The sequence below is a fragment of the Eptesicus fuscus genome, chromosome 18, assembly GCF_027574615.1.
Source record: "Eptesicus fuscus isolate TK198812 chromosome 18, DD_ASM_mEF_20220401, whole genome shotgun sequence".
NCBI lineage: Eukaryota > Metazoa > Chordata > Mammalia > Chiroptera > Vespertilionidae > Eptesicus > Eptesicus fuscus.
The window spans coordinates 57819502-57847191 of NC_072490.1; the positions used below are offsets into that span (position 1 = coordinate 57819502).

At 50.4% G+C, this 27690-nt stretch overlaps 1 protein-coding gene and 1 pseudogene across 7 annotated transcripts in view; one reads left to right on the plus strand and one right to left on the minus strand.

The window, feature by feature from the left end:
* The window catches only part of FOXP1 (forkhead box P1), a 565106-nt gene that overhangs the window by 297731 nt on the left and 239685 nt on the right, over positions 1–27690 (minus strand). The window lies entirely within an intron of this gene.
* LOC103297466 (proteasome subunit alpha type-6-like) lies at positions 11828–27454 on the plus strand (annotated as a pseudogene).

The following is a 27690-nucleotide window of genomic DNA, read 5'->3' on the forward strand; positions in this document are numbered from 1 at the left end:
TGGTCCCTCAGGGCCTTCCAGAAGGACGCGAGCACCACAGTTCCAGGATGGGGAGGGCTGGGGCTCATGCAGTGAAAGCTCTCTCAGAATATTTTCCACTTAGCACGTACCTGCCAGATTAACTAAGTCACATGAAAATGGTTCGTGTCAGACGAACCAAGCAACTGAAATCAAGTTTCCCAAAACACAGGAAAGGATGAACACGTTCTCCCGCTTCCACTCCTGCCCGGCACACGGCCCAGTGCAAGAAGTGTGAGCCTTTAAGAAGCATCGCAGGCTGCCCCTTTCTGCCCATGCAGCTGGGACCCACATATGGCACAGGGCAAAGAAAACATCCGTTTATTACTTTAGATCAAGTTAGCATCAGGGAACAGCACTCATTCCGCATCGATTGACCAAAGGCTCGCCTAACTTTGAAGATGGTGAAATTGTACCCTCGTTTTACTGAAACGTCAGTGTCCTTTTGCTCACTCTCCAGAACAATGTGGAATGGCGTGCTTTAGATTTCACGCAGGGCGTCTCCCTGCACAGCCGCGGCTGCAGCCCTCACGGGGAAAGGCAGTCTCGCTGAGCTGAGCGCGAGCCGGCTGCCCTGTGGCTGGAGATCTGTGAGGGCACCTGGGGGTGCTACTTTGAGGAATTGGTACAAGGCCAATTTACGACATTTCCACCAGCAAGTGTATGCAGATTCTTGCCATGAAGATTGGAAAGAAATGCAGGCTCTGAGTGAAATCATAATTTTCTTGTTTACTCTAAGAGGAAATTGGAGGTTTTCACCATAAATGTTCACCATTTGGGTGGGGGAAAACCCTAGCTCTGGGACTTAAAATTACTATTTTGCAACCTGCCCAAAACCTTTTTGTTTTTACACAAAACAATTCAAATAGAAAATGACAGTCTGCACTTTCCTGCTGGTGTTTGTGCCAGGGTAGCTTCTGCAGGGGTGGGAACCCTGGCCGAGCGAACGTGCTCAGGAAACAGCAATGACAGTGCGGCCTGGGGCGCAGCCGACACGCACATCAGAGGAGCTCTCAGACCCCAGGCCCCTGACCACCACACACGGAGGCCCCGCTCCTCCCTCTCCCGTCTCAATGGGAAGAGAGGGAGCCCTGGCAAGCCTCCTGAGTTCCGGGCGGGCCCCCGTGTCCCTCCTGTCCTTGGAAATGTGCACCAGTGAATGCACGCTAAGCTGATTTCCACGTTTACCTCCTGGGCTTCGTCCCTCCTGCGTGGCAGTCAGAGCGACAGTAGCAGCCATTGCCATGCAGGTGAGATTGCTGTCACACAGGCCTGGCAAACCACTGGGCCTTATGAAACTTTAATTTAAAAAAAACTGCTGAAAACGCCTACTTTGAACAAAGTTATCCCTAATGCTGTGTTCACACCTGCAGAGCGTTTTCAGGTAAGCGCTGGCCCTACTCCTCTCTGCTCAGCACAGTGTCCTCTGGAAGGGGACGGGGGAAATCGAGGCCGGCCCACTCCAGACATTACACATGGCATTCCCCTGCGGGTGCGGGCTCAGCATTATCCATATGGTCCTCTAACTACAATTACTACAGCAATACAGAATCGGTTACATTTAATTGAACTTATACATGAAACTGGCAGTGGTATTCAAGCCATCTTTTACTCCATCTTGAAGTTCCAAAAATTTTAATGCATACGCATATTTGACCGCTCATTAATTTATTTGTTGATTTTAGTTGTTAGTATATATGAACAAAGTAATCTACAAGGTATTTTCCTGGCTTTGCTGAGAAGAGAGGAGTAGCTCAGAGCTGTTCGGCATCAGGCTACAGTGAGTGGCATGTGTCAGTATCAGGACAGTCAGGGCCCAGGCCTGGCCTAGAAGGACCGGAATCTACAACCAGAGGAAAGTCTGTATTTCATCTTCCCAAAGTACCAGATTCCTATTTCCAGAACTGCATTTGCTATTTTTTAAACAATAAGTTTGCTTATCAAATCCATCAATTATTTATCTGAATGTGTACTGGCAGCATGATGATATCTAAAACTCAAATGATTATGTGAAGCTCTTGGATTAAAAAAAAATACAAGAAAAATATTGTCCTCCAGCCCTCTTTTCTTCTTAAAAAAAATGCAGTTGACATATGAATTGCTTTTTTTTTTTTTCCTCTTTTTCTTAAGTTTCCTGTTGGTTTTAGATTGTAAACACGAGCCAGGAATATGGTTAATAAAAACTACTTACTTTCCTTTATGTTTTTCTCTACACGTAAGGTCCTGTGTGGAACTGTTCCGTGGCCTCTTCACTGTTGTCTGCTATAGTGTTACTGACCTGAAACTATGGATGACCCAGGACCTTGACCTAGAATAGACATCAGTGCAGACCTATGACCCTGGGTTAGGAAAGTTAATGTGCCCTCCACCTTCCCAATCCCTCCCCCAGTAGGAGCTGGGCTCTGCATCAGTTAAGCAGCACCTCAGTGCCATACTGTACATGGATCCACTGATGCCTAATGTAATCTGTGTGAAAAAGTGCACAGTGCCCACAGCCAGGGCCTACCTGGAACCAGGTTGCAGGTACAGGTGGAGGTGTGATTCATCGCACAAGGTGGCAAATGAACAATATATAGTCTGTTTTCCCACTAAAAGTATTCCCCCTTTTCTTTCATAGCAGCTCACGGAATGATTTGCACCAGGGTTCCTGCACTATCTTTCATTTTACACAACTGCATGAAAGTGACTGAAGGATGGCCACCATATGTCATCTCAACCTTCAGTCCGACAAATGTTGGCTGTGAGCCTCCTGTGTGGCGTGTCACTGGGGTGCGGGTGGTCACAGCCAGCTCCACCGGGTGAAGGCGGAGGCTAGGAGCTACTGTGTGGTGAGGACCCCTTCTCCTCAAGTCCAGAAACAGGCTTCACACGTCCCATACTTCCCAATACTCCAATCAAATGGCACCCCTTCATTAGAGAAAACAGGTATAAAGGGGCCCCCTTCCAGAGACTGCAGTCTCTTTGGTGAATCTTAACTCGTGAGCTTTTATGTCTTGCTTATCAAAGATTTCTTAGAAAACTAGACGCATGTCAACACAGATTTGACTAGCTGAAAAGTGGCAATACAAGGGTCACTTCATTGTAAGAAAATCCACTCAGAAATCAACCCCAAAGTGTTGTTTCTCTGCTTCAAAGAACTTCGAAAGTGGTTATATTCTGAGTCAGGTTTATAAACATAAAAAGGGAAAAGAAAGAGAAGGAAAAGATAAGTGAAGGAAGAAAAGAAAAAGGAGAAGAAACAGGGAGAGCAAAATAGGGAAAAAAGGAGAAGGAAGGAAGGAGACTGAAAAGCAAAGAAATGGCAAGGAGCTTGGCTGGTGTTGCTCAATGGATAGAGCATCAGCCTGCGGTCTGTAGGGTCCCGGGTTCAATTCTGGTAAAAGGACATGCCCAGATTGCGGGCTAGATCCTCTGTGGGGGCATGCAGGAGGCAGCCGATCAATGATTCTCTCTCATCATTAATGTTTCTATCAATCTCTCCCTGTCTCTTCCTCTCTGAAATCTGCAAAAATTTGTTAAGAAAAAAAAAAAGAATTGACAAGGAACCCTTGCAGCTCAGGCCGCTGGGAGGGAGGGGGCTGGCTGGTTTACAGTTAGGACATGCCTCATCCCTGCGTTCTCACTACCAAAGAAATCTACCACCTAGAACCACCCCCCCTTGGCCCCCTCCCGGTGCAGCAAGAACATCTGACTTCCTTTCCCCTCAGCCTCGGCCTCACCTAGCTTTGGGTCCATCTACAGGAAGACCTAAAATCCTGTCAGTGAGCCTCGGGAACAGGCAGCGCAGGTCAGGGCAGCCTCCAGCTGGCAGGCCCAGCAAGTCCACACGGGCCCACTTCATTCAGAAAACCACTCTGTGTAGAGAATGTAAACCCTGGGCATGGCCATGTGAAAATAGTTTATAGTATCCTCTAACAGCCTTTAAGTGTTGAAATCTAAAAACAATATTTGCTGCTTTCTCTTTGAAGCACTAACAAAGCCTTTGTTTTAAATTTACCTCTAGTGAGCAATAAGAGTTAATAATCAAATCCATCCCAACCCCCACAAACCTTAAACAAAAAGATAAAAGAAATGCAAATAGCTATTGTCATGGAAAGTTAAGTACCTGTCTGTATTTTTAAGTGAAAACTATTATCTCTATCAATCAAAATTTAAGAATACAATGGCACTAATCACAGAAGGTGCACTGACAGTTACTTTTCCTCATAAAAAAGTATTTCCCTTCAAAGCTGAGTGTAAAAGTCACATACTTACAATTAGATGGGGTATTTGTAATTTTATTATTAAAAACCTTCAGCAGCCTCACTGTTAATAAACGTTTCTAAGTCTTTAAAGTGATTTGTACCCAAGAAGACCCAAGTCCCTACATATTGTAATCAGGTTGATAAAATGTTATTTGAATCCTTCAGTTCCCACCTACGGGGGAACAGCACACTCTTCTGTTGAGAAGAGTAACTCAGACCTGGGCCAGTGAGCTGGCTCAGTGCTCCCTGCGACCCGGCACCATCCTCACCCTGAACTGTCTTCACAGAGGACAGCCCTCCTGCTGTGGCCTGGCTTTCTCTGTGGCAATTCATTTCTGAAGGCGTAACATTCTAAAGGGAAGCAGAACTACCCTCACTCCTCAGCACGATCCCAGTGCATCAAGTTCTGAGTCTTTTTTTTAAAATTCAGTTTAAAAAACACTGGATTAGCCCCTGAATATGGTGATTTCTAAAGAAAGCACCGGGACAAAACAAACAAACAAAAACAACAACAATGACAAGAAAGTACAGGTCAGACCCAGTAAAACCAACAGCTCAAGATCCAAATTCCTGGAGCACCCGCTTCCCCGGGCCGGGCCGGGCCGGGCCGCGCAGCTGAGAAGGGAGCTCCGCAGGACCAGGCTTCCTTCCCTCCCGCCTCGGCGGCGGCCCAGCCTCCAGCGCGGGGCTATTAACACCCAGGAGCCCAGGCCAGGGGCACGCAGCCGCCTTCCTGGGCGCAGCCCTGCCCGCGGCCCTGCGCCAGCAGCCTCCCCACTCTTCACTCTCCTGTTTGAAGCCTTAGCAAACAATGGCAGCATTCTCTCCAGGACAGTGACAAAACAGGATTTGTGGATACAAAGAATAATAAAGCTGTTCTCTCTCCTCTTTCTGCCCCACGCCCCTAGGTTCCCAGGAGCCCCTCCCGTCGGGAGCTCAGCCCATCCTAGAGGCACCTGCGCTTGTCCATGCCAGGGCCCCAGTGGCCCGGCCAGGAGCCCATGCTGTCTGTGGGGAGGCGCCAGAGAAGCAGCAAAGTCACCTCTCAACATTTGTAAAACGAAACAAAAGTACCAGCGGGCTCCCACACACTTACCGGCTCATGGCGAGGGGCGGCTGTGGGCCCGGAGGAAAGTTGTGAGTTTGTGAGGGAGGAACTGCAGGCTGTGGGAGCCAGGGCTGCGGGGCTCTGGCGGGGAGGGAGCCAGGACTGGAGGTATGTGGGCTAAACACAACAAAGCCACTGCCTGACTCTAGAGTCGATGCAGGAAGAGGCCCTTTGCATAAACACAAACACTCGGCAAATGAGTAACTGGCGCAGTCAGAGGCCCGCCGGGCTTCTACCTGTCCTGTCTCTGACCGGAGACTCGGCAGCTCCGGGGACAAGGACTAACAGGAGTCAGTTAAACGTTATGCTGCTATGGTAACAATTAAAAGGGATCGCGTTCATTAGCAGTGAAGAACTGACCCCGGGAGGGCGGGGGCAGGTCCGGTGCTGCTGTGCCCCCAGCCACTGCAGCCAGTACCGGCTGCCCGAGGAGCCCGCTCCCTCCCAGAGAGGGGTCAGCCACAGTTTAAGGCAGATGTATACATCTTGTTTCTCTGCTTTGACACACTGCAAACCAGTCCTCGCGAGTCTATAAAAAGGCCTATTTTATAATGTGAAAGACATACATATATAAAATCCAGACACATTCATGTGCATGCACTCACACATATAATAGTCACACATATCTAATTAAAGAAAATAAACAGAAAATGCTATTTTACACTCCTTAGTTCACTAATGATCTAAGGAAAATAATTTGAGTTGTTCAAAAATACATCCCAAATGCCTGCCTTTCAAAAGCCATCCATCCAGGATCACGCCCGCTCGCTTACAAACATCACGCATGTGTGAGAGGACGCTCGCTTCCAGCTGCGCGGCCTCGCCGGCGACCATTTCAGTCACATAACGTGACCCCAGTGAACGATTCTCGCCCCTGCGGCAGGGAGCACGCCACTCCTCACGTGACCTGTCCTTGGACACCGGGACTTAAGCACGAGGAAAACACGCAGTGCTAGGATCCCCCGCCTCCTCAGTGAGAGGTCAGCTCACACTCACCCAACTCTACTGCCTAGTAACTTACTTATTAATAATTCTGGGCAGTTTGAATGATTTCGGCGGAAACGTACTAGTAAATAAGATTGTGTTCAGCGGGTTCCGCCTGCTGTGTGATCTCCGAGGACTGGGGTCCCACAGGCTGTGTCTGCTGGACTGGGTCAGAAAGGGGGTCCACCAGGCCTCGGAGAGGGCGCCACGGTCTCTCCAGGGAAACAGGTGGCATCAAGTTCAAAGGCGAGTTGTATTGGGTTGATACTACAATACCATTTTCTGGCTACAGCAATTTATCACAAAAGTGAAAGAACAATGCTGACAAGTTTTTTAAAAATTACAAACAAACAAAAAGCCCATTTCAAACATATATCATGGCATAACATGAGGACACAAGAAACAAAATTAAAAAGATTCTTAAAGCCCCAAAGAATCAAACACAGGTTCTCTAAGAGAGGTTCCCACAGAAACTAAAGATACCTTATTCTGTTCACTATTTTGTCTTGAAATGACCTTCCAATAAGGTGTTAGATAACCTACTTCCATCGACGACAGTGACTAACCTGATGCAAATAACCACAGAAATACGTGTGATCACCTGCCCCTGGACAAGGGGCCTCTGCGGGAGGCGGGGCGGGCCTGGCAGGCGGCGGGCTTCCCGCTCAGCTCAGCTCAGCTCCCCGGCAGAGCAAACTGATGGGGCGCTGCTAGAGGAATCCCACAGGAATGCTCTGCGTTGTGCAAACCTGGATGCAACCGAATATATTACACAATTACACGTGGTATCTGATGCCACAGGGATCCATGAGATACTGCACTCTAAATTAATATTTCAATGAGGACAGGGAAATAAAGACGACCGTCCAGGCAAGGGATGCAGCACTGTGGTCCAGGAAGCGGCTGTGCATGCGTGCTGGGTGCAGCAGCAAATGCCACCGACCTGGGAGGACACGCACTCCCTGCGCCCCAGCACCGCGGCCGGTCAGAGCTGCGGCCCTCACCAGGCAGCGCTCGGTGCCAGCTCCCGAGTCTGAAGAGGGGGTGGCTGCAGTGAGACCTCCAGAAAATAAACAGGGTGTACAGTTTCAAAGGCTGCAGACACAGACATTTCATTGTTCGAGCCAATTATCAGTGGAAAATAATAACAGCAGATGGATCGAGAGTCACTGACTTTTCATACGCACTTCATCTCAGCGGAACAGATGATGAAACGCGAGAGCTATCTCAAAAAGGCAAAACATCTCTCAGTAAAAGAACTCTCCAGTCCAGATGGGGACCTTCTAAGTCTGCCGATTATCTCGTATAACGTGTAAGATAGACTCACTAAAACATTCAAGAGCTGATCAGAGATGATGCACACAACGGCCTCATTATTGGAAGGAGTTGCCTCAGACGTGTGACTAAGCCGGCAGAGATTTCAAAAAGGTTAGGACTTAGCTTCCTGTTTTCTCACCAGGAATGCAGGTTCCAAGCAAAACTGGAAATCTGTGCACAGTGGGAGGAGAGACCATTGCCCAAGGACCCCACTTCTGTGCTCTTCTCTTGTTTGAGGAGAGAGAGAGAGAGCGAGAAAGAGAGGGGGAGAGGCTGTAAAAAGGACATTAAATTATTCGGAAGCATTCTATCAAAGGGGAAAAAGAGCTCCAAAGCAATTCCTATTAGAAGCATTCAGTGATAAAATATTATCCCTTATAAGCAGTTAGGACATCTTAAATAGCTTTTGCCACGGTGATCACAAAATGTGATTTGCTTTTAGTAGGAAAGAAATGTAAATTTCAATGGTGGTGTAATAAATAGTTCTAATAAATGCCAACCAAACATGCAGGCAAAAACCCACCAACCTACCCAAAAGGACTCTCACTTCACTTAAATATCACCAAGTCAGATGTGCTGTTAAACACAACAGGGAAACCACAACCCGAGACGGGGCTGTAAGTAACAGAAAGTTAAAGCTCTCATCAGATAAGCTTCATTACTACAGGAATAACAGCATGTCTGCTCTGTCTGTCTGTCCATCCGTTCACACATCATCAATGCAACATTCATAATATTGCAAAACTCTCTCCGTGAACTGCTGTAAAATATGGTCGAAATCACTGTGTTAAGAAAAAAGAAAAGCTGATCCTCCCACCATTCACTAACATATTTAACATTTAAGAAATATTTTTATGAACACACTGTTGACTTCACAAGTTTATAACTTAAGTAAAAAATAAATTTTTAGAGCAAGGCTTTTCTTTCAAAGCACTCTGACAAAAGTAAATTCGTAGCAGAACATACAAGCGCGAAGAAAATATCGCCAAGGGCAAAATTCTGCAACTGCTTTCAGAAGCAGACAAGAACACCAAAGCTGTGTCCTGTGGCCATCTGGCTGTCCGCAGGCTGGGCCAGTGCCCTCTCACCCCCCTGGCCGGCCCACACCAAGCCACAGCACCGAACGGCTTCACGTCGGTTTCCTGCACGGCAAATCCACACAATGCCCTGAGAAGGCCAAGGCTGCCTTTTACACATCAACTGGTGTGTTCATTTTTTTCTCCACGTCAAGGACTCGGTTTTTGCTGTTATCACTCAGAATGGGACCTCCCTGAGACCCTCTGAGGACCTCCTGTGATGTGAGGTCCCCACAGAATGTATCTGCTCAGGCTCAAGAGAAACCCCTTCACAACCTTAATCTCTACCGTTATGTGTTTTCTGTTATAGCCAGAGATTATATGTGGACATAAAAAAAGGACCCTAATTCCTCCATTTGACCCTTTCCTTCTTTGCGCGAAGCTGTGGGTTGTCTCCCCCGAGCATCACCTGAAGCAGCTGCACTCATTCCAGTCCGGCCTGGCCCGCAGGTGCGCCAGGGACGGCTCCGCACAGCTCGCCCCGCAGACCATCACCGAGCCGCTCCCGTGGCCGGAGAGGCTTGCTGGACCGCGGAGGACCAACCCATCATTCTCCTGCGTGTAGCTGAGCCTGCCTGGTACGCTAAGCCAGACACTCCACAGTTTATAAAAATCGTCCACGTGCATCTTATTTGGGGCGGCAGATGGGTGTTTGAGTGTTAGGGCATGTCTGTGGGTACACAGCTGCTTTCAAAGGTGAAGATGAAGGCTTTTCATGGAATCTCTGGATAAGGCGGCCCAACTTTCTCTGCGGGAGCGCAGAGGCAGCCCTGTGTCCCATGGCCTCTCAGTGGGAAGCAGAGGAGCAAGGCGGTGTGTGTGTGTGTGTGTGTGTGTGTGTGTGTGTGTGTGTGTGTGGGGGGGGCGGGTTGGTGAGGACGTGCATGTCTGGTGTACTTCTGCAGAATTCTTGCTGACAAGGGCTGCCCACCTCCCCCACAGCCCCCATGTCCCGGGACGAGGAGGCCTGCCCAGGTTCTCCAGGGGCTGGTTTCTGGGTCCCTTCTGGGTGGTTCTGCCCGGACCACAGGGGCTCTGGCAGGGACAGCGGCAGCACCCCTGGGCCACACACAGCGAACGCAGCGGTGGGTGAGGACTCGGCTGGCTGTTTGAGCCCCGCGTCTGCCAGAGGCGGCTCACGGCCGCCCACCAGGCGAGGCTAGGCGCTGGCGAGGGCAGCCCTCAGACATTCTTCCTGGGGGCACATCTGGCTCCTGGCAGCTCCGACCCGCAGCTAAACTGATTCTGTTGTTTTCCTGGGAACGTTTAGGCCACAGGTGAGACCTGTCCCATTAATTTGACTGTGCAGCTCAGTCTGGAACAAGAGATCAGAATATAAACTCCATGAAGGCAAGACCTTCACCTGCCGTGCTGTGTCCCAGCACAGAGCACGCAGCTGCCCAGTAACTAACGTGGAGCGAGGAGCACAAGGAGCCTGTGAGCTGAGGTCCAGCTCCTCCCGCCCCACGGACGTGTGTGGCGCACCCTCCGGATGCGCACAGAAAAGACGGCCCGCGGCCCGGTTAGCTTCCCTGTGGGCACACGGCGGGGAAAGGTACCTTCCCTCGCCAGCACACTCGGAAGACCTGACAGGCCTCCCCTGAAAACATGCCTCCCAGCGTTCACCGCGCCCCGACTTCCTCCGTCCTCACACGGCAACACTTGGCAGCCAGGTGCCCACCGTGCTTGCGAGGGACCTGAAAGTAGGAACTTACCTTTTGGCCCCAGAGAAAAGACAAATGATGACACAGCCTTTCCTGGCACCGTCCCCGTTTCCGTTCCCCGGCCTCCCTTCCTGACGTCCCTCCGTTCGCAGACCGCGGCTCCTTCTACACTCACCCCGCCCCGCGCCAGGGACCCCGGGAGCGCTGCTCCGCTCACTGCCGCCAGCAACGCCCGGTCCTGTGGGAGCGGTGGGCCCGCCTCCGGCTCTCGACTGGATGGACCCCTGGCACTCACAAGGTGCTATGCCACAGTGAGGCCGGCGCCCTGTGCGCCTCTGACCACAGCGCTCTGCCGAAAGCCCAGCCCGGGAGAAGCCTGGCACGGCTGTTGGAAGATGCTGCCACCCCCAGGGCAGCAGGTTCAAGCTCCTAAGACAGGAGAGCGGAAGTGCAGAGGGCGTGGACTCGTCCACGTGCCCTCTCCAAGGGCACAGCTCAGAGGTGCCCTGGGAGCCTGGCCGGGTCCTCCCTTCTGTCAGGGGAGCAGCAGGGCTGCAGGGGGCCAGCTCCCGGGGAGCGTAAGCTGCCGAAAGGAGCACGTGCCCACAGTGGACGGCTGGGCTTCCAGGCCCCCTGGAAGGAACCGCTGACCCCAGGGAGGCAGTCCCAGACCACCCCCATCTACCCCCGATCTGGTTCCTGCTTTCTGGAATTACTTTCCAAGTGGAAAATGCCTTTCCACAGTCAGTTCAAGTTCCAGCTGATGGAGGGAGAAGCTGTAAGATGCAAGTGATTGACATCCCGTGCTTAGCTGCCAACAGGCTACAATGTGAAAACCACCAAAACAGAACAGTTTTAGATCGGGGCGGAGGGGGAGGGAGGCAAGGCGAGGGTGTGCAGGATGAATATCCTTGTTTCCTGACGCTCCCGAGGCCGCCCTGCGGGAGCACAGCACGGCTCGGCGCCCTTCGGCCCAGTTCACACCCAGAGATTCAAGTGCCCGAGTTCAGCCCTCAGCTCTGCGCCCGCTGGCCTGAGGCAAGCTCCCTGCGCGCTGTCCCGTGTGCTCATCCATAATATGGGTTCACTCCTGTGCGCACTGTGCTTTTGAGGAATAATGCCCTAACACAAAAAGTGTTAGAGAAGGGCCTGGCCTGGCACACGTGCGTGCAGGAGACACCGCCAGGAACAGGGCCACGCCCCGCCTTCCCAGCCCCTGCGGACCGGCGGGCGGGGGAGAGACGGCCTCAGACTGTAACCTGCTTAGGAACAGAGTCTAAAAACCCAAGCCCCATTTCCCTCTCTGTGAGCTGCGGAATGTAGGCCTAGGGTTGTGGTCTCACCTACCTCCGTGGAGGGAAAGCCATTACCTACAAGGAGCTACAATCCACGCCTCGTGCCAGCTGCTTGACCGCGATGACCAAGAAGGACTTTGGGGACACGCTCACCGAAGGCAGAGGACACCGGCCGGAACCCGGCCCCGTGCAGTTCCCGGGTTTCAAGTCTGCACAGATCCTGTTTCACGCAGCTTGTTTGGAAGAATTACACGCGGGAATACGGCTGGGCGAAAGGTCCAGTGAACTCATCCACACCTGGCCCCGGCAAAGAAGTCCCACATTGTCCACAGCGAAGCACGTCTCTTCATATGAAGCAGGCTCTGTGTCACTGCGAAGGCACTTCCATGGAGCAATCTTTATGAGCCCCCGCCTCGCTTTATCAGCGTCAGAAACAACCATCATCATCATCACCACAACAGGAAAGCGCAAACCTCATTCAGATATGAAGTGGCAGATTCATTTTACCAGAACATCCCTGACCAAGTTTTACCAGTGAGAGAAGACAAGGATGTCCCCCCAAAATAGACAGGGGATCAAGTGAGGGGTATTGTGTCTTCACGACCACAGTGCAGATTTCCCCTGCACCAGCCGTATGACCCAGACTTTTAAGTGGAAGGAGTGAGGCTCAGGTGGGAAAGATCTCGGACGAGGCGAGAACAAACACCTGTCAGAGCTGAAAGGTACATCCGCGGGGGAGGGACGGCCGTGACCGAGGCCGCCCGGGTGCGGATGGGAGCAGGGACAAGGCCTCCGAAGCCGGCAAAGGAGGAAAAGCAACCGCTAGAAAGCGTGGTGGCCGGAACCAGTCTTGTCCCTGAAGCTGGAGTCCTCACCCAGAAGCACTCAGGCACCTCACCACCTCCTCTCAGCTTCATTCTTCAGAACATCAAGAACATTCCTTTAGCCAACTCTGGTGTGAAGTCAGTGGGCATGGGGATATTTCCCACCTCAGCTAAGGAGCAAGGGGAGGTGGAAGGCAGGAGTCTCTGTCCCTCTCCCGTTCCAGCAAGTGTGCCAGGACCTGCTAAGCCCCTTCCAGGCTCCAGGCTCGGTCCCAGGGGGACAAGGAGCGGCTCGCAGGGAAGATGTCCAGCGGACCCAGCGGTCGCCTGACTGAGCGGGTCGATTGATACACTTGTGCTCTGGCTGGGAATCGGCCCTGCCCCCAAGCTATCTGAATACACATTTGGCCACCACCCTGAACTTCCCAGAATCCTCCAAGGTACAGCGGATTGCCCGGTGTCCATCCTGGATGCCAATGCCTGAGCTGTACCCATCACCGATGCTCTGAGCGGCCCTTTTCCAAGGCCATTGTGCACTGATGCACTGCGCCAGCATGTGCCCTGGAGGAAGCCCCACAGGGCACAGAGAGACAGGCTGTGGCAGCAGAGTGCCACTCCGAGGGGCCGCCTTCCTCTTCAAGGCACTTCCCTCACCTGCGGCATCCACACGGAGGCCTGTGCTCACGAGGCAGATTGTGGAATCTCAGGGCAAACTGCTCGGGTTACATGTGTTTTCAAAGGCTTGGAAAGAAATGCATCATTGTGAAACACTCCCAAAGTGAGACCCTGAGCTCCAGGGAAACTACCAACACGTGTGATCCTATCCCATATAATAAAGAGGAAATACGCAAATGGTCGTTATGCCGTGATGGTAACGACCCATCAGCAGGGAGGGCGGGGCAGCGAGCTACAGTGCGGCAGAGAGCTCCTCGCACAGGGAGTCGTGGGCAGGGCCACTAGTCAGATCATATTTGCCATGGAAATTTCTATAGCTCATACTTTCTACTCCACTTTCACAACTCTTCAGGAACAGGAATGCTTCTCTGCCCAGTGTTCCAGACACACAGCAGCGCTGCACCCTCACACACACCGACGTGCCCAGGAAAGGGGCGAGTTTCCCGTTATCATTCCCCCACCTCCGCCCGCCGATGCCACCATTACTCAAAAGCCATTCAAACGTGGTGCTGGCTCACATGACGCCATAGGTCACTCGATCAGGTGTGGGGTACCACACGGTCTGAATAAATACTTACCCAAAACCGCATATTAAATGGGAATTTGCAAAGGCGAGCCCTGGAGACAAAGGCGTTTCTATACAGAAATATTAACTAAGGATTTAAGTAAATGGCCCACTGGAAAGGAAAGTTCTAAAGTAGCAACATAAACTATATTTAACAGTAACAAAAAATATTTTCCTTTTGGGAAAGCTATTTGGGCTGCTAAAAGTTACTGCCTTTCATGTGACTTAGTACCGTGGGCATGAATTATTTAGTTTCCTAAAACACAGATGCTAGGCCCCCAAATTGTACTTTGCGAGAGTTAATTTTTAAAATTAATCATCTCCTAAATATAATGCTCAAAGAAGAAACTGTTTTACCAGCATTGTTATTTTACCTACAATTAGTATTTTTGAAGTGCTTGAGTATCACACGTCCCAAAGAACATATGTTCCCAAGGAAGGAAAAAAATTGGGCTCTAGAACTAATACACAATGAAAAATAAATTTAAAGCAGCCTTCTGGTCTGACATAAGAATATAAAAATGATATGAGCAAGAACAGCTTAGTTTACATACTTTTCAGTCACAGCTGCTGCTCTGAAACCACAATGCCTTTAAGTGACATTTCTAGGAAACAGACGCGGCGGCTCCAGCCACGGCTCCCGCCGCACACGGACCCAGACACACGCTCTGTAAGCCTGTGCCCGGGCACAGCCAAAAAGAAAATGATTCCTTTTCAATAATGTAGTAATGGAGAGAACGGATTACAAATCATTCTACCCAGTGAGAATTTTTTTTCTTTTTCCTTAAAATCAAAAGAGCCATGAAAACAGAGTTTGGGGAGAGAGAGAAGTGGTGTGCTGCTGGTCAACACGGCCCCACACGGCTGGGTGGGGCCTGGGAGAGGCCCTGCCCTCCGGCCTGGCCGGGCTCCCCTGCAGGGGTGCTCCCACTGCCCCCAACACATGGCAATAACACGCAATTAAATCAGACGATTAATTAACAAATTACTTTGGTGGACTTTGGAGGCCAAGTCCTACTTAATTACATAATTTAAAAAATATTTGCACATTGCAATCACCGAAATTGGCTTAGAGGTTTCATAATACATACTTAACACTTGAGTAGGAGAACAAATTTATTTAATAAATGCAGCCCTAAGTGCTAGAAGGCCATCCCACTCTAACTGCAGCCTCACTTAGCACACCCTCAGAAAAGCAAATAAACTTCCCGTTTACAGGGAGCCTGCGCTGATGCAGGAGAGGCCGCGGGCCCTGCCGCCCTGGCACGTGCTGCCCGATCGGACGGTTTTGTTGGTAACAGAACAGAGCTAATGCAGAAAACGGTTCAGTTAAAGGGAAACTGAAGACACACCACGGTGAAGAGGTCAAGAAGCCCGAGGAAAACCTCCTCAGAGCACACAGGGGGCGGTTTTCCCTCCCACCCCTCACTTCCTAGGACAATACACACCAGAAACCAGCGTGGTTCCGGGCGTGAAGGTGTGTGCTCCCAGGAAAGGGGTGCGAGGACTTGCACAAAAAGGACGGTTACGTGGAACCCGCGAGGGCAGCAGCACTGACAATGGGTTTCTTAGTGGGGGGGGCGGGGGGGCGGGGACGGCGGGGGCGCAGTGTCCGGGGCCAAGGCAGGCCTCGGGCTCAGCTGACCGTCACATTTCCATGGAAATGTGTCCAGCACGTTCACTTCCAGTAACCGCACGCTTCACACCCACCACGGTCAGCTGTCCGAGCTGTGTCTGCGGAGCGGACTCTATTGTACCAAAGCCCCAGAGCAGCAGGCCCAGGGAGCTGATTGTTGTTGCTTTTTAAACTTATCTTTACTGTTGAAAGTAAAGATGTCCCTTTCCCCCTACGGACCCCTTCACCCTGCTCCCGCCCCTCCCCAGGCCTTCCCTGCACTGTTGTCTGTGAACATGGTTATGCATATATGCATGTAAGTTCTTTGTTTAATCTCCCCCCACCCCCTGCATGCTTCCATCTCTCTGGATCTTTTTTGTTCATTTTATTTTGTTCAGTTTATTTTGTTTATTAGATTCCACGTATGAGTGAGATCATGTGATACTTGCCTTTCTCTAACTGGCTTATTTTGCTTAACATAATACTCTCCAGGCTCCTCCATGCTGACTCAAAGGGTACGAGAACCTTCTTTTTTTTAAGTTTTTATTTTTTATTATTGATTTTAGAGAGAGGAAGGGAGAGGGAGAGAGAAATAAAAATATCAATGATGAGAGAGAATCATCTATAAGCCGCCTCCTGTACACCTCCAACTAGGGATTGAGCCAGCCACCCAGGCATGTGTCCTCACCGAGAATCGAACCGTGACCTCATAGGTCAATGCTCAACCACTGAGCCACACAGGCTGGGCAAGACATCCTTCTTTGTTACAGGTGCATAGTATTCCATTGTGTAGATGTACCACAGCTTTTTTATTCATGCATCTACTGATGGGCACTTGGGCAGTTTCCAGATCTTAGCTATCCTATCTAATAAAAGAGTAACATGCAAATTGACCATCACTCCAACACACAAGATGGCCGCCCCATGTGGTCAAAGATGGCTGCCCCCATGTAAACAAGATGGCCACCACAAGATGGCTGGCAGGAGAGGGCAGTTGTGGGCAATCAGGCCAGCAGGGGAAGGCAGTTGGGAGGGACCAGGCCTGCAGGGGAGGGCAGTTGGGGGCAACCAGGCCTGCAGGGGAGGGCAGTTGGAAGCAACCAGGCCTGCAGGGGAGGGCAGTTGGGAGCAACCAGGCCTGCAGGGGAGGGCAGTTGGGGACGACCAGGCCAGCAGGGGAGGGCAGGTAGGGGTGACCAGGTCTGCAGGGAAGGGCAGTTGGAGGTGACCAGGCCTGTAGGGGAGGGCAGTTGGGGGGGCCAGGCCTGTAGGGGAGGACAGTTGGGGGGCGGGCAGGCCTACAGGGGAGGGCAGTTGCGGGGAACCAGGCCTGCAGGGGAGGGCAGTTAGGGGCAACCAGGCCAGCAGGGGAGGGCAGTTAGGGGTGACCAGGCTGGCAGGGGAGGGCAGTTAGGGGCAATCAGGCTGGCAGGGGCGCAGTTAGGCATCTATCAGGCTGGCAGGGGAGTGGATAGGGGGTGATCAGGCTGGCAGGCAGAAGTGGTTAGGGGCAATCAGGCAGGCAGGCAGGAGAGCGGTTGGGAGCCAGCAGTCCTGGATTGTGAGAGAGATGTCCGACTTTCCATCCCTCCAGGAGTCCCAGATTGGAGAGGGTGCAGGCTGGGCTGAGGGACACCTCCCCCCCCACACACACACCCCGTACACAAATTTCATGCACCGGGCCTCTAGTTGTAAATAACACTGCAATAAACATAGAGGTGCATACATTCTTTCTAATTGGTATTTTGGGTTTCTAAGGATATATTCCTAGAAGTGGGATCACTGGGCCAAATGGCCGTTCCATTTTTAATTCTTTGAGGAAACTCCATACTGATTTCCAGAGTGGCTGCATTCCCACCACAGTGCACTAGGGTTCCTTTTTCTCCACATCCTCACCAGCACTTGTTTGTTGATTTGTTGATGATAGCCATTCTAGCAGGTGTGAGGTGATACCTCATTGTCGTTTTAATTTGCATCTCTAATGATTAGTGATGTTGAGCATTTTTTAGGTGTCTCTTAATATCATTAAAATGTCCATACTACCCAGAGCAATCTATAGATTCAGTGCAATCCCTACCAAAACGCCAATGGCATATTTCACAGACCTAGAACAAATTCTCCAAAAACTTATATGGAATCAAAAAAGACCCGAAACAGCCACAGCAACCTTGAGAAAGAAGAACAAAGGTGGAGGGATCACAATAGCAGATTTCAAGCCATACTGCAGAGCCACTGTAATAAAAACAGCAGTCCTGGCACAAGAACAGAAATACAGATCAGTGGAACAGAACAGAGAACCCAGAAACTGACCCAAGCCATTCTGCTCAATTAATATTTGACAAAGGGCACAAGAGCAAACAATGGAATAAAGCAGTCTCTTCAATAAATGCTCTTAGGGTATTTGGACAGGTACATGCAAAAAAAAAAATGAAACTAGACCACCAACTTATATCATACACAGGAATAAACTCAAAATAATAATATACTGCAAATAGATAAAGATGTAAATGTAAGTCGTGAAACCATAAAACCCCTGAAAAGTGGGCAGAGGACGTGAATAGCCACTTGTCCAGAGCGGACAGACAGACGGCGAGGTGGGGTGCTTGGCCAGGGCTCCTCTTTGGGATTTCTGCCCGCACAGCCCAGCCTGCCTCGCCCTCTAGGCTGTTCTGCTCACCTCCAAGAAGCCTCGACTTGCTGTTAGAAAGGCATCTAACATTCTGAAATTTAACTTTTTTAATAAGGTTTCAGTAAAAGATTCTGGTACGATCTTAATCTCTGTTTCTAACAAAATAAGCCCATTTGCCTTAGCCCCATGTCCCTTTCACAAACTTCTGGAAAGAGGGGCCTACAGGCCGCGGACCTCCCTTCTCCCCGGTCCCCAGCAGGCACTGAGCTCTGCCAGGAGGCACTCAGCGCTCTGCCTCTTCGCACTGCCCCTGGCTGCGCTGGGTGGACGGTCCTCGCTCCAGTGTCCCACTGGGACTCTGGCTCGCCTCCAACATGCCCGTGCAGAAGATGAACGACCCTGGTAAATGCAAGTTGACTAAGTTCTCTCAATTCCTGAATAGCTTCCCTCGCCACATCTTGATATTTTTGACCCTGGGATGCATCTGAAAACGAATGTGAATGCTCAAATGTTGCATGCCTCCCAGATGCAAGTCGCACCCCTGCTTAAAATGCCCTTAGCTTCCTGCGGCCCAGAAAGCCAAGTTGAAATGTCCAAAGGTACTCGGAGGGCCGCTGCCTGCTCCTCACTTCCATCCCACCATCAGCAGAAACACCGCACACATGCACACTGCAAGAGCAGCCCCTGCCACTCTGCCCCTCTTCCAGGGAAGTCGCTGTCCCACAAGCTGGGCGCAACCGCCAAGCCCTCCGAGAGCCAGGCTCTGAGCTCTCCTTAGATCTCCGCTGTTCCTGTTCCACCCGCGTACAGTGCTCGTGCTAACGCGGCAATGATTCCACCGCATGTCAAGCTCTCCTCTCATCAGCAGTTTCTCCTGGGAACCCGGCGCCCATTCTATTAAGGGCACTGAATATATCTACTTACTTGGTTTCTTACTGTTTAATTAGATATAACTCGCATACAATATATTACAGGTGTAACACTAATATACCTTCCTGAATAGGTAAAATTGATTAATTCTGATAAAGTTAATGCCAACAATTCTTTGGTTCCTTCATAAAATCAACTCTTCTCAGTAAATAATCTTCTTTCCTCTTCCCACTAAAGGTGATCAGCAAGGTGAAGTCAAGCAGGTCGTATCTGCATAGTATTTGTTCACAACTCTAAAGATATAAAAACGTTATCACAGCTGATATTTATGTGAATTACTGAGATTTAATTTGAAGAAAAATATCTTATGCTCCCTTGAAGTAAAATCATCTTATTGTTCATAATACAGTGCAAAGAACATAGAATGAACAAGGAAGCTATAAGGATTTAATCAAATAGCCTTCTTATAAATAAGAATTGAGATTCCCTCTGCACCAAAAATGCAATTACCCTCCCCCTTCTAACAGTACCCTGATGTAAACTGCACAAGAAAAAAGCTTTCAGGTTGTAAGACATTTTTACATTAGGGCCTCAATGAGCCTTAATGCCACTCCCTTTCCTGGCCTGTGGCTGCTACCCTTCACTTCACAGTCTCATCACACACCCCTGCCAGCATGTCCATGTCCACGCCGCACAGCCTCCTGCATGGTGGGTCGGCAGGCTGCCAGGGCACACCGGTGACCGCCCATGGCCGGCAGATTCCACCATGGTGGTAAAACAACACGCCTGGTACCAGCCAACAACAGCCAGGACTCAAGGAATGATGAAACATCAGTGACCAAAGGAAAAGCCATCCTCGGGAAGCGTGGAATGACAAGGGCCACAGAACATTCTCTTGGGGGCTCACCTTCTCAGAAGCTCAGAACCAAAAGTATCAGAAGAAATTTGTTGTTTACAATGTAATTAAAGGTAGTTGAAGAATCTTATGTTACATAATTATGACTTGGCTGAGTCATTTAACTTCTCTGAGCCTCAATAATTTCTTGGTCTGTTAAATGGGGTAAGGAGATCTGAGAGTCAAGGCGGCGTGTCTGTCCTGGCAGGACTTGCACTTGCGTGTGGAGAAGTGTGTGAACCAGGGGAGAGGCTGTTTTGGTTCAGCTTCTACCTTATGCATTCGGTCACTTAGCCATGGTCAGTGACCCCACTGTGTGCCACTGGAATTCAGGAGCTCATCATCCAGGTCTGTGCTGTCCAAAACAGTCGTCATTGGTGGATATTTTAATTAAACCACTTAGGTTTTTTAAATTAAAGTTAAATGGAAACTAAAAATCAAGTTCCTTATTGTCAGATGTCTAGTGCTCAAGGTCCCACGTGCTGCCTGGCTCACGTGTGGCTCCATCTCGGACGTGTGGACCCTGTCCCCCTGGAAGGTCCTCCCAGCAGCTCTGGTCTGGAAGGAGGACAGGCGAGGGTGGGGATGCTCACAGCCCGGGCTGCCCCAGGACCGCATTATGGAACTCATCGTCTTGAGGAACAGGTACGTTTTGTTTCTCTGCAGCAGAAAGGGGGCCAGGTGGGGCGAACCCCAGGCGCAAAGGCACGGGCTCCTCAAGAGACACCTGAGTCCAGGCCGGGGGCGGGGGGGGGGGGTGCTCTTGCTGCGATGGTGATAGCTGCCAGGGCCTCAGGGGGCGGTGGAGCGGAGCCTGGAGGGGTGTGGGGTCCAGGAAAGGCCTCCAGCCACAGGAGAGTGAGGACTTCCTGCAGGAACCGGCCAAGGGCAAGCGCGAGGAGCCATGCCCGGTTGTTGTCCACACTGGAGCCGCACAGACTGGCGGCCTGGAAGTGCAGAGCCAGCGCCTGCCTCCCTGAGCGGGCCACTGCCCCCGGCACTGCCCACTGCACTGTCCAGGTCACTGCCCCCGGCACTGCCCACTGCGCTGGCCCCGGTGCTGCCCCATGCCCTGCCCCATGCCCGGCCTCAGCCCTGCTCCCAAGGCGGCCGTGCAGCAGGGCTGAAGCCAGAAGACAGCCAGAGCTGGGCCCCGGTGAAGCTGGCTGACCCTGCGGGTCCCACAGGAGCGCCTGGGGCCTGGCCCCACCCAGGACCCAGCAGGGAGGGGAATGCTGTTTGGGTAGAATAGAAGTTTCTAAGACATCATTAACATGACCTGGAAATGAATCTGAGCATCAGGGAAGGAAAAACAGAATCCAGCCTGACAAGTCTGTCCTAGGGCCAAACGGCCAGGGGCCATTTCAGAGGTGCCTGGAGGGCAGGGCCAGGAGGGGCAGGGCTCCAGGTCTGCTGGGAAGCCAGGGCTGAGCAGAGCGAGTGCCAGCAGAATCCCCACAGAGGAAAAGGCTCCCCTTAGACTCCAACCTATCAGAACAGTGCCACGACAGCGCGTTCCACTGGGCTCCCGCCTGGCTCGCCACAGGCACACCAGTGCCCCTCTGTAGGCTCGCCAGCAGCCCTGGGTGCCTGTTCTCATGGAGCCACTGGCTGCCTGGCCTCGAGCGAATTGTCCGACCTGGGTCTGGGCGTCCATGTCTCAGTCACAGGGGAGAGGACTAGAGCGAGAGGCTGCCGGACAGTCGGAAGAGCAGAACTGCTGCATAAGTTTATAATAACTCATAGTACGGACACAGGGATATATTACATTTGTATTCCTAAGGTTGTATATATACACTTCATAAATTATACAGATTTCCAAAAAATCATATATTGTCTTAAAATTAGCCTCAAAAAGACACACTCAACATTTTGTTTAGTCTCTGGTGCCACTGTCTTGGTTTTCCTTTGCAACGTAAGGCAAGCAGCAGCCCTCCCAGGCCTGCCTGGACAGGACAGAGGGCGCAGGGGGAGCGCAGCCCAAGGCCTGGACAGGACAGAGGGCGCAGGGGGAGCGCAGCCCAAGGCCTGGACAGGACAGAGGGCGCAGGGGGAGCGCAGCCCAAGGCCTGGACAGGACAGAGGGCACAGGGGGAGCTCAGCGCCCAAGAGAGGGCATCGCCAGACCCCGCTGAAGGGGGCAGCCACTGTCTGGCTCCAGCCACTGGGGAATGTGAACCCAGTGTAGCTGCAAATTTTCACAAAATAATTTCAGAAATTGTGTTAGGTGTAATCTCATATTTAAATGCTGGCACCCAATACACATTATTTTAAAACTAGAGGCCCAGTGCATGAAAATTCACGCACTGGAAGGGGGTCCCTCAGCCCGGCCTGCCCCCTCTCACAGTCCGGGAGCCCTCAGGGGTGGGAGGTGACCCGACGATCAGGGTAAGGTGACCCCATCACACCTCTGCTCTGCCACTGCCGGCAGCGCAAGCCTCAGCCGGCCCTGGTTACCTGAGCCTCGGCCGGCCCTAGCTACCTGAGCCTCGGGCAGCTGGGCAGCCACCATCAGAGGCTTGCCTGCATCTTGGGCCGGCCCTGGGTGGCTGGGGGGATGAGGGGACTGAGGGACTCCAGAGGCAGGTGCACGGAGCAGCCGGACCCGCCTGGGAGTGGGCCTGGCCATACTGTGCACCTACAACCCCAGCAGGGCTGAGGGGACCGGGCACCACCATCTTGTGGCTGTGAGCGCCACCATCTTGGAGGGTGGGGCAGTCAATTAGCATATTCCCTCTTTATTGGCTGTGGGTGCCGCCATCTTTCAGGGTGGGGTGGTCAATTAGCATATTCCCTTCTTATTGGCTGTGGGCACCACAATTTTGCGATGGTGTGAGGGTCAATTAACATAATCCCTCTTTATTAGATAGGATGTTGTGCAGACCAAATACAATAGTCCTGAGGCTGCGTCCTGTGGCTTCGAACCCTGAACACCAGAAAACAAGGAAGAAGCCCTCTTAGTTCCTATGACAGTTCTGACCTCTAGTTTCAGTCTAAGTTAAGTTTGACCAGCAACACTCGCCTAGGACTTAAAGCAACCTTTACACCAAGTGCAGATAAAGACATTTCCTACAAAATGCATTATTTCTTATGAAACATGTGTGCGGGGTTGGAATAGAGACCAGGACACCTGGTAAATAAGTTCTCTGTGTGTCAGATACCAGGTGGGTTTTAACACTTTAAGACAAAATATGGTGTGTTAAATTCAGTGTATGCAAAACAGAAATACTCTTTGGGGAGGCAGTGTCACTTGGTTTTTTGCGTTCAAATAGGGAAAACAATCCTCTTTTCATTACACTGTTTTATGATGTGGCGCACTAAGCAGTCTGGCCACGTTAGAAAGAGGCCAGTGTGCATGGAATATGCCCTCTCCTCTTCTTCAGGGCAGTGAGATGGGACCCTCTCCTCTGGGTCACCCTCACCCGTGTCCCGTGCCAAGGAGAGCCTGCCAATTGAAGGAGTTGGCATTCACAAGGGTTGTCCTATACATACCCAATGGTTGAAAAATCCATGTGAAAATCATAAAAAGAAACATGGATGAAAAACAACAATCCAATAATATTTATAATAAATCTCTCAATGATGCAAAAAATAAAATGCATGGTAGCAACCTGGGTTTCAGACCTATATAATAAAAGGATAATATGCAAATCAACCAAACAGCAGAACGACCAGTTGCTATGACGCACACTGACCACCAGGGGGCAGATGCTCAATGCAGGAGCTGCCCCCTGATGGTCAGTGTGCTCCCACAGGCCCTGCCAAAAGCCAGGCTCATGACTGGTGAGCGCAGCTGCGGTGGCAGCAGCCTCTCCCACCTCCGCAGCAGCGCTAAGGATGTCCAACTAATGGCTGTCCGGGAAGCAGGCCTAAGCCATCAGTCAGACATCCTCCAAGGGTTCCCAGACTATGAGAGGGTGCAGGCCTCTAGTGTTTTAATAATGACTGTGGGGGCAGAGCGGATGGTGTCTGGTGCCCCACACAAGACCCATGGCAGTTCCTCAGGAGGGAGAATGCGTTTGTGAAAAATGTAATGGGAGGAAGTGAGGGAGAGATTGTGGTCAGGTATTGGGCACACGATCCCAGTTTGTCTAGTGAAATGCAATGAAAGCTAGAAAGGCTTTCTGCTCATGCTCACTAGCTGCATGTCTTAGGTGGGTAAATATTAGGGTACGTTTTAAGTAAACCCCTAAACCCACCAGGAGTTGGGAGGAAGTAAGAAAACAAAGGCTGTGGGAGTTTGAAAAGATGGGCTGTGCCAGGCTGTCGGGTGCAGGAGAGCCCGGAAGAGTTCTAAACCGGGAGGAACCTACAGAAGGAGGTGGAAAGAGGTGATAAACCAAACCAGTAAGAGCAGAGGAGGAAGAGAAGGGGTCATTAGAAAGCAACACTTTATGTGTACAAGGCACAGCTCTACGCTGTTCTTATTTTCATTTAACAGATGAGGAAAGTAAGGCCCAGCAAGGTAAGTAGGTCCAAGTCATACAGATAACAAATGGCTTATCGGAGACTTGAACCCACTGTCCATACTAGAAGCCAATGTCTCAACCACTATGCTACACTGTCTCCCAAAGTTAGAGACAAGAGAGCCATGTTGAAGAAACGAGGTAAAAACCAAACCAGAGGTGAGAAAACAAAGGATGGCTTCAGAAATGCTGTGAAGGGATGGCTTTGAAAAATCAGTGCAGGAACAGATGAAAGGGAAGAAGGAAGCTATGCTGTCACTCATAGAGAGAGGTGCGGATGACTCTTGGGATGAACCAGATCTCCCAGCTGCCACAGAACTGAACCATCCTATATAATAAAAGGGTAATATGCAAATTGACCCTAAGGTGGAACAACTGGAACGACCGGCCGCTATGACACACACTGACCACCAGGGGGCAGACGCTCAACGCAGGAGCTGCCCCCTGGTGGTCAGTGTGCTCCCACAGGGGGAGCGCCACTCAGTCAGAAACCAGCTCATGGCTGGCCAGCACAGCGGCGGTGGCAAGAGCCTATCTCGCCTCCGCGGCAGTGCTAAGGATGTCTGACTGATGGCTTAGGCCCGCTCCCCATCCCCGGGGGGCTTCAGGGCTGCTAGAGGGATGTCTGACTGCCAGCTTAGGCCCAATCCCCTGGGGAGCGGGCCTAAGCCAGCAGGTGGACATCCCTGAGGGGTCCCGGACTGCGAGAGGGTGCAGGCCGAGCTGAGGGACTCCCCCCAAGTGCATGAATTTTCATGCACCAGGCCTCTAGTGTTTAAATATGTACCCACTGACTGAAATCTGACCTCCACTCAATTTCTCAAAGTTATAAGCAGAGCAAATGACTTCCTATAAAGAGTAGTTCAATTCTATGAGACATGAGTGTGTATGCATGAGTGTGTTTACTTATAACACATTATACCGGCATCTCAAAGTACTTCTAACCTAGCTCTCACTCTTTTGTTAATTATAATTAGCTCTTTCAAATCAGCTACACATATATGTTTATATTTTTATGACCAAGATGCAAAAAATTTTCTGAATAAGAAATGTCCTCCCAGAACCTCCCCCCATCCTTCTTGAGAGAAGGCCTTGCAAGTACTTCAAATATTGTTATTTAAAACTGCATCAGGAAGTCTACTCACCAGCATTAAGAACGTTTACAATTATTTTTCATTGGTGAAATAAGTAGATTCAAGAAAAATGACAGCTGAAAAGATTGTGTGTCAATATCTAAGAGCCTCAGGCCTTGAGAACTACTGGAGGCCGAGAGCTCCCTGGTACTAGGAAAGAACCCTGTCACATTCCAACTAGAAAGTTGGTCAAGTCTGCCATCAAAATAGTGTTATTTGCTCCTCAAAGTAAACCTTCCATATGAGATAGCGCTGGAGTATGTGAGTGCAGCGAAGAGGGGCTTCAGGCCTCAAACAAACAAATTGTAGGCTTCTCTGGGCTTTCTTCCCAATACCCCTCTGTCCATCCGGCAGAATTCTGGATAAAACTTGTATTCAATACAATCTGTGGTGGGGCGGTGAGGGTGTGAGAGGAAGAAATGTCTACCTCTGTCCACTGCTAATTACAGCAGCTTCCATTTTGCCCAGGAGACTCCAATAGTTTGGAATGGCCAACGTGGCTCATTTCGGTACTCAATAACCTTACCTGTGGCCAACCTGCACATCAGCCTGATGCTGACTGAACAGCTAGAATGTGACCTCAGCAACCCACTTGGTGGTGATGGTTGAAATAGTTGGCAAAAATGATCCAACCAGACACTGATACTTTCTTTCACAAAGTCTAGCCCTATTACATGTCACAACAAATGACCATAAGCACATAACTATCAATAATTTCTTTAAATGTAAATGGATTAAACTTGCCTACCAAAAGACAGAGTGGCTGAACAGGAAGAAAAACAAAACCCATCTATATGCTGCCTACAAGAGACTCAATTTAGATGTAAGAACACACAGATACTGAAAGTGAAGGATGGAAAAAGATATCTCATGTGAATGGAAATCAAAAGAAAGCCAGAGTAGCTATATTTATATCAGACAAAATAAACTTTAACACAAAGATGGTAGTAAAGGACAAAGAAAAGTGTTAAATAATACTAAAAAGTGTCAATCACAGAAGAAGATATAATGTTTATGCACCCAACATAGGAGCACCTGAGTATATAAAGCAAATATTAACAGTCCTAAAGGGAGAAATAGACAGCATCACAAAAATACTAGGGGACTTTAATACCCAACTTACAGCAGGGATAGGTCATCAGACAGAAAATCAATAAGGAAGCATCGACCTAAAATGACACGTTAGAAGATTCCATCCAACAGCAACAGGAAACTTTCTTCTCAAGTGCACATGGGACATTTTCCAAAAGAGATCATAATCTAGGCCACAGAACAAGTCTAAATAAATTTACAAGAATTGAAATCACGTTCAGCATATTTTCAGACCACTATGGTAAAAACTGGAAGATTACTGCATAAGGAAAACTGGGTGCACCTGCTATGGAAGCTAGGGCCCAGAAACCATGCTTGAAGCAGTGGGCGCACTAACATGTCCCTGGTCCCAGCGCTGGCTTTGACCACCACTTTATCATTTTTTCACCGGAGGGTCAGCTCTACCAAGTAGAATATGCCTTTAAGGCTACTAACCAGGATGCCTTACGTGAGTGCCAGTGATTGTTGGAGGAAAAGACTGTGTAGTCCTGTCACAGAAGAAGGGAGCCGACAAGTCACTGGATTCCAGCACAGTGACTCACTTACTCATAACTCACCTATTCGGCAGCTGAAAACACTGGCTGTGATGACAGCAATGACAGCGGATGGCAGATCCCAGGTACAGAGGGCATGCTGTGAGGAGCTCACTGGAAACACAAGTGTGGCTGTGAGACTCCTGTGGACAGGCTGCGTAAAACAACTTATTTCCCAGGTCTACACACAGAGAGCAGGAACGAGGCCTCTTGGTGGCTGTCTGATGTTACTGGGGACAGATGCAGAATAAGGCCCTCAGGTGTACAGGTGTGACTCTGCAGGTTACTACTGTGGGTTTAAAGCCACTGCAGTAGGCGTTAAACAAACAGAGTCAATCAACTTTCTTGAGGGGAAAAAAAAGTGAAGAAGAAATTGGATTGGACATTTGAACAGACAGAGGAAATTGCAATTACATGCCTGTCTACTGTTCTATTAATTGATTTCTATTAATTAATTGGCCGGCTGGGAGAGGTTGGCTGTGGGAGCGCACTGACCACCAGGGGGTAGCTCCTGTGTTAAGTGTCTGCCCCCTGGTGGTCAGTGTGCATCATAGCGCCCAGTCATTCTGGTCGTTCCAGTTGCTTAGGCTTTTATATATATAGACTAGCTTTCCCGTTGCAGGAAAATTCCTGCAATGGGATTTCCTGCTGCACTCTACCCTGCCTCCGTTCCTCCCTTGCCGCCCG